The sequence below is a fragment of the Apium graveolens genome, chromosome 5 (genome assembly GCF_009905375.1).
Source record: "Apium graveolens cultivar Ventura chromosome 5, ASM990537v1, whole genome shotgun sequence".
Classification (NCBI taxonomy): domain Eukaryota; kingdom Viridiplantae; phylum Streptophyta; class Magnoliopsida; order Apiales; family Apiaceae; genus Apium; species Apium graveolens.
In genome coordinates this window covers 9,221,171-9,229,142 of record NC_133651.1, presented here as the reverse complement: position 1 = coordinate 9,229,142, position 7,972 = coordinate 9,221,171, and the positions used below count along the sequence as shown (strand labels likewise).

Sequence of the window (7,972 nt, the reverse complement as noted above, 5' to 3'; positions counted from 1 at the left end):
TAGTCCAGAACACTAAATGACTCTGTGTTTTCAAATTGGTATCTAACAAAAATAGAACACTAAATGACTTTGTGTTTTCAAATTCCAAATTCTGCATCAGTCATGATTCATCACAAACATAATTTTATAAATCTTCAAGACTTAATTTATCATATTTATATAATCTTATTGTTACTAGAAAGAACATACGAAACATAAGGCATCTGATAAACACATCTATTTAACCAACAAGCATGAATCTATCATCATTTGATCATATTATGAAGCATGATAAGCAAAGGTGCCCAATTCAGGACGAATATTATACATCTTACAGCCTTCACTACGCCATATATTGGATTCTGCAACCCTTCACGGTGGGGTTGCAAAGAAAAGTGTAATAGTAGCCTTCAAAACCAATGTCTACCGCAACCCCTCTTTTTTGAGGTTGTTGTAGCGTCAAAATGTGTTACCAAAATGACATATATAATTAAAGATGATTTTTTTTGAAATTAACTAATTAGTAATATTTTACATAGAAATGAAATAATAATTGAAATATATATTTTATTTATTTTTAGAAGTTAATAATATTAGTGCAGTAATTTCAAATATTATAATGATAAATTGAATGCTTTATAAAACTTAACAAGTGATTAATGGATTTATTTATAATATTCACTACGCCATAAACGACCTTCTACCACATTATTAAGTGATGTTGCCATAGAAAATGTTGCCCCGACACAACATTAATCTACCTATTACAACATATTTTAATTATATTAGCAAAGAAGTAAAAAATGTTGTCAAGTCTATTATAAATAAAAATATTTATTTTTTTATTAAAATTATGCTGACGTGTCACTGAGTTCTCTACAAGTGGGTCACATACTGCTTATGTGGCAGCTGTGAGAGAAACAATTAATTTTTTAGCTAATAAAAAATTATAAAAACTTATGAAAATAAAAAAGTAAATTAAATATATTTAATAAAAATCAAACAAGTGTTATAAAATTAATTAATATATTTTAATAATGTAAATAGTTGTATTCCGCCTACTAACTTTGGGGAAAATATTAAGCCCCTCCTCTCAAAACCCTACCTACCAGCTCCCCCAGTTCTCATTCACAATCCTAAAAACAGATATTACAATTCTATCTCTGTCTCTATCTATTTACTCAAAGCTATACAACACACACTTTCTCTATTCACAATAATCAGTTTTATTTCTACAGACTCTAGTGAATCAGATTTGATTTTCCCATGATTTGATTGTTATTTAAATTGGATTCAGTCAGAAGTCCAACAATATCAGAGATTAACTCAATTACTCTGCTCAGATGCTCTCCCAACTTCGCACTTCCAGGCGCTTTATCTCTCTCCCCCTCTGAGTCACCACTGTATGAGAGATTAGGATTTAGGTGATGTTATATTGGAGAACTCGGTTTCGGTTTTTTCTTGTTTCTATTACTATTTCTGTTGCTTTAAATGTTTTGTTGTATTTCGTTTTCTCGGGACACTGGTTTGTGTAATTTGCAGCTAACGAGATATTGGGGGTGGGGATGGAGTGTGTTAAGTTATGTGATGTTAAGTTAGAGAACTCGGTTTTTTAGGGTTTGTGTTACATTGTTACTGTTATGCTCCTTTAATGTTTTATTGTCTTTCAGGTTTTTTAGGACACTGGTTTTTATAATTTGGGGCTAAAGAAATATGACTGACTTATTGTTTCGCCCCTTGCTCGGTAGTTTAGGTGAAGCTTTATATGTCCTTTACGTATTTTTTGTTTATAACACCTCGAGATATTACATTTTATTGTTTGGGTAAGTAATATGATTGATTTGGGAGTGGGATCTTTTGGTGTTAGATTAAGTATATTTATAGTTTATGAATGTTGATCTCTTATTAATTTGTGTACACTTGTTTTAGTTTTTGCGGAATGTTTTATTAATTTGTTTATGAATGTTGACTCAGACACCTTTGTTCTTTTCCAATCTGTTCTGTTTTTCTATGCCAAAGTTTTGTCAGAGGTAATGCTAGATTTATTTTCGTCAGTACTACTCTATGTCTGTTATTAGTAATTCAATATTTTTATTGAATATCTTCATAGATACAGTAGGTCTTCTCATGCTCAAAAATAATAAAATCTAGGCTGTCAATTGAAGTTATAAAGTCATCTTTTCTAGTTGTTAAGCTTTAAATTCATTTTGCAGGGTAGTAGACTGGGCATAACAACTGTTATATCAACAGACTCAATTCGACATATGATGAGGAGTTTTGTTGATGAGAAGCAAAATCCCTTAATTTGGGCTTCCACCTGCCATGCTGGGGAATGTTTTGATTGTGTGGCTGTCGGAGAAGCTAATTTTGTATATAACAGATATAATAATACATCAGTTTATGCTTACCTTTCTTCTTAAACAGTCACGGTCACCAGTGAAATTTTGTAGAGTTTTTCCACAAGGTTATTGGAGGAATGCTAATATTGTATCGATTTTGCAGATAGGAAAGCTGATATCGAGCAAAACTGTGAGAAAAGAACTTAGAAAACATCAACGTGTAGCTGCAGAAAGAATGTGTGACATCTGTCAGCACAATGTGCTCCCTGGTAAAGATGTGGAAACTCTTATGAACATAAGACCGGTAGACTCGTCTGCAGTAGCAGGAATGTGAATGGGGTAAATTTCTGCCATGATATTTTTTAGCAGTATGACCATCTTTTTTCATCTTGTTTATTCTTTTCTGTTTTGTAATATGCTTCCACCTGCAGGCTTTTCATGTATTTCATACATCCTGCCTTGTGCACTTGATGCTTCTTACTGAGTTAGAAATTCATAATAATCAGAATGCTGCTGGTTCTGAAGTGAAACAGAGAGGTCGGAAAAAGGTACCAAAGGAAATATAAAATCACACACAGGCGAGTACCAAAGGAAACTTCAGAAATCTTCTTGTAAGTTATAAACCAGTTGAGCTAATTACTTAGACCACTGCTGTTATATGACAACTCCTTTCCTAGAGCAAGCACAATGCTAATGCTAATATGGATTTCAGTATTTATATATTTTGTCTACGAACGTGATTTTGCTGCTATACTCGAACTTGTAGTTCAGTGGTTATGCTAAAATGGCTACACTTATTGAGTTTATTTGTTAAAACTCATGTAACAAACATAACGTCCCTTTTACTTATTTGAAACTAATGTGGCAAGGATGGCTATAGCAATCTTTGGTTCTATATTTAGAACTAATTACTAATTATCCATTTAAGCAACATATACTAGTTTACGACTAAACTCTTTCTAACAGATATCTGATCACTATTTACAAGGTTTGCACCCCTGTAAAGGAAGGATGCGTGTATATATAATTATTTTAAATTTCAAGGTTCGCACCCCTATTAAGGAAAATTGCGTGTATATATAAATTATATTAATTTAAATATCCGTGATTGACATTTACCAAAAAAATTAAGTCAAAGTACTGGTAGTAAAGCATTTGTTTTGGCAGGGTGGTGATCCTCTGGACTTTAGACTAGGAAATGCTGCTTCACACAGTGTTCAGTCTACTTCCTTGACAGATCAACAACCCCAGCAATTTGTGATCAGGTATAGCACCTTGTTCTGTCACTATTAAGTCTCAAGTAATATAAGAAAATTATAGCATCTAGTTCTGTCACTATTAAGTCTCAAGTAATATAAGAAAATTAGTGATCACGTAGATCAGATCATTATACAAGGAAGAACATGATACAAAAGTATAAGTACCACTTTAGAATTATACTCAATCCACTTATCATTTGTAGATAGAGTGTTAATATATAGTTTTATGACATAATTATGACTAATTTGCAAGTGCTCAGTTATTTGGCTAGTATAAATTTTGGATACGTAGAATATATTATGCTTAAGTTGGCATTTTATCAGATTCGGTCTTCCAAAGTTTTCCTTCTGAATCACGAGGGGGGGATATTGTAATATAAGTAACAACAATACTATCAACGATAATAAGATCATTATAAGAATTTTGTGTTTTACAATAAATAGCTTTCCATGTGGATATATGATAGAACGTACTTTTGTTGCAGTGAAGCAAAAGGTAGTTTTGCATTGGCTGATTCACCTCCAGGAGATTCTGTTGAAAGTAGTGGTAGACCAGGAGTTCCTCTCGCATATGAACCTAATAGTGCTGATAATCTTATGCTTTTTGATGGGGAAAATAGTATTCCCACAGGTGATAGGAGTTTGTTTCGATCCAATAAGGAAACTTAATACTAGAGAAACCACTTTCCAACATTGTTTTTTTAGGCAGCATTATGTTTGTTATGAGGAAGCAAGGAGACAGTTTACTATGGTGTGAATCTTGAACCTTGTAACAATATATATTTATCTTGTTGCAGCGATGGAGGCTATTTTAATGCAATTATGAGCTTCCCGCCCAACTACCCAAATAGTCCTCCATCAGTGAGGTTTACATCTAAGATGTGGCATCCCAACGGTATCTCTGCAGTCTAGTACTATTTATATATAGAGGTTTATATATATGTTTATAAAGTCAGGGAAGAATCTGAAACTAATCCCATCATTGCATTTTATTCTAATAGAAAGTTTTGTATCTCAATTTTACATCCTCCTGGTGAGGATCCAAATGGTTATGAACTTGCAAGTGAGCGCTGGACACCTGTCCATACCGTACGATCTTAGCTTTCTTTTCTGTAACTTTTAGCCTCCACCTAACTTTTGCACTCATTGTTTATGATATATATTGTAACAGTAACTGAACAACTGATTGGGTTTCATTCATTTCAATCAATTTGGATTAGCTTCTTATACTTTAATCTCGCTGAATTTGTTGAAGTCGGACAAACCTCTAGACTTGTGTGTGTTTCACTATTTGTGTTTCTTAAATGATATTACATCAGAATATATAATTATTACATCAAAATAAATTAATACTAGAGAAACACTATATGGTAGTATATCTTTTTATTGATATGGGCCCTTAATTTAAATTAGTGGTCTAACTAATATCTTTGGTTGCAGGTGAAGAGGAAAAAGTTGCTCGAACAACAAATTGATATGGATGATGTAGATAAAACTATGGATTAAATAAGCGAGCAAACAGAAAACATGAAACAGATTCAAGAAGCACTAGCCACTCCCATTGGTGCAACAACTGATTTTGATGAGGTATGTTGTTCACCTATATCACTAATTTTATTTTTTGATTCATGTAGTCCCAGTTAGAATACATCATTTTCTACTTATCAATGTTCCTTTGATTCAGAAAGTATTCTTTTTTCTGAATGTCTTCTTTATGTTGCAGGATGAACTAGAAGCAGCACTTGAAGAAATAGAAAGCGCTGAGTTGGAGGAAGAAATTCTTCAGCCTGTAGCCTGTAGGTAAACCACCTCCTATTACTGGAGGTGGTTCTACCTAGTCAGAAGTGTTCTAGCAGCATTCTCGTTCTACTTTGTTTTTCTCAATTCTACAATGTTTAGATTTTGAATTGTAACTTTAACTTGTTTAAACTTCCGCTTTTATTTTAAGGTTGGTAGACAATTAGTGGTATAAGGATGGTAGTATGGTGATGGTGAAGGTAGTGGTAGTATGGGGAAACTGATGTTGTGGTTGGTGGACTGATATTGTGGTTGGTGGACTGATGTTTATGATTTGTGGATTGTGCTGGTTTTAAGACAATGGTCTTATTTATGGGCATGTTAATTTATAAACAGTTCCTACAATTTTTTTTTTGTAAAAGCGTTGCAATAGGTCTTTATAGTGTTGCTAATAATCACTAAAAAATGTTGCTAAAAATACTAAAAAGCATTGCAAAAAATACTAAAAAGCGTTGCAAAAAGGTTGCATCGATACCCCATATGTAGGCCCCATTGTGGGGTCCACAAATATTGTTCTGATAGCCCAAACCCTACTGTAACACTTTTTAAGACCTATTGCAACCCCATTGGTGTTGCAATAGCACGTTTCTGTAACGGATAACCAAGGATTGCAATAGGGTGTCGCCGGGGTTGCAAAAAACCATATTGCAACGCCTAAAATTGCAACCCCGAAAAAGAGTCGCCATAGCCTTTTTTTGGCCTTTAGCAACGCTTTTTTGGCCTTTAGTTACAGTTTCTTGGGGTTGCAGAATCCAATCTATGGCGTAGTGCTTTAAGAGATGTACTAATTATTCAAAGGTGCCCAATTAAGCATGATAAGCAAATGACCAACACGGTTCGTTCCTATTGCTTGTTCTAATACATCTACTAATGATGATACCAACAGATTCTTTATGAATATCCAATTTCATTTCTTTCTAGTTCCTAAACAAAAAATATAATGATATTAACAAACTCAAAGAACTTAAAATAAAATCAAAAACTAAAATGGAAGAAGCTAGGGGGGACAATGCCAAAACCAATTACCACTAAACATCTTTGAATACAAGTGCAAAATAATTAAACAACCAGTTCACTATAATCAACTGTAAACCATCTAAAATGAAAATAATCAACCAAATCCCCAATTCGACATCTCTAACCAACCAATTGACATTTACAAAAATCATATCTAGGTATACTTAACATTTACCCTAATTTAGCATATACAACTTCTAAAAAAACACAAATAACACAAAGTCCAAAAAACAAATCGAAACCCTAATTTCAAAATCAAAATCGAAGAGAGAATAGAAACCCTAAATTCATAAAATAGAAGAGGGAATTACCTTTAACTCGACACCCTTCAAACCGAAACCCTAATTTCAAAATCAATATCGAAACCCCAGTTCGAAACCCTAAGAAGAGAACCCTGAAAAGAGAACCCAAAATCAATGTGAGTGAAGAGAAGAGCCTAAGAGAGAAGAGCGAAGATTAAAATGAGCGAAGATTAACATGTGTGTGGGTATTTACAGAGAGAAGAGCTAAGAGAGAGGTGCTTAGTAGAGAGGAGAGATTAATTTAGGTAAGTATGCTCACTAGAGGGAATTTCACTAAGTGAAATTTGGTAGATTGGATTGGGCGGTAATTTTGCCGCTCATCCAATTTTATATTACTAAATATATATTAATAAATATATATTAATATTTTAACTTATTAATTATTCACTTGAAAACATAAAATAATAATTAACTATTTTATCTTCGTTTTGATAAATTATGAAATTTAGTAGAATATTAATTATATTTATAAAATCAATACTGTTTTGCCTGATATAACCGTTTTGACCCTATTTCGGCTGATCCAAATCGATTTTTTCCAACCCGATATATATTTGGGTTGGAAAAAAGTCAACCCAATTAAATCACCACTGTTTTCGTTTACCGAGTTCAATGTTTAAACAATGTTTAAAAACTACAAATTGGTTTGGGTTATAAATTTGAACGATTCGATTTGGGTTAAAATTTTGAAAATCCGAATTAATTAGTTTGGGTTGCTAAAATGGGTCTCACCTGTACGGATACACAATATATATATTGGACCCACATCATAAATTCAATATCAACGTTAATCGTTATAAAATTTAAATTTTAGGTTTTAGGGTTTGGGGTTTGGAATATTATAAAATCTACAAAAATAAATCTTAAAAAATGTGTTTTAAAAATTAACATCCATACAGATTCATCTTCAAAAATTAATTTTAAAAAAATGCAACCTTCCTTTGTAACACTAACTAACTAGTATCCATATTTATTAATAAAAATACCTTGAATATTACAAAATTCTACCAATTATATATAAATAAAAATAATCACATTACTAGAATCACTGACTTTTAAAATATGTAATGATGCATTGTCAAAAAAAAATTTAAAAAAAATTAAATAGTTAAAAGCCTCATTTTTATTTAAATCAAAATTTTAAATGCAACATCACTTTACGTTTTAATCATGCAAAACACAACACAAGTACTGCTTTGGTATAGTGGTTGGCTCCTTACTTTGTTAGAGTGGAGATGCTGAGTTCAATTCTCATTGACTTCATAATTTTTAAAGTGAC

At 32.3% G+C, this 7,972-nt stretch overlaps 1 long non-coding RNA gene across 1 annotated transcript; it reads left to right on the top strand.

Moving 5' to 3' along the window:
• The first annotated feature begins 1,079 nt into the window (after nucleotides 1-1,079).
• Nucleotides 1,080-5,361, top strand: LOC141661509 (uncharacterized). The gene is made up of 9 exons (XR_012549983.1): nucleotides 1,080-1,403; nucleotides 2,193-2,348; nucleotides 2,482-2,657; nucleotides 2,750-2,929; nucleotides 3,486-3,583; nucleotides 4,063-4,208; nucleotides 4,375-4,666; nucleotides 5,018-5,164; nucleotides 5,301-5,361. It is a non-coding gene; the product is annotated as an uncharacterized LOC141661509 (long non-coding RNA).
• The last annotated feature ends 2,611 nt before the right edge of the window (nucleotides 5,362-7,972 follow it).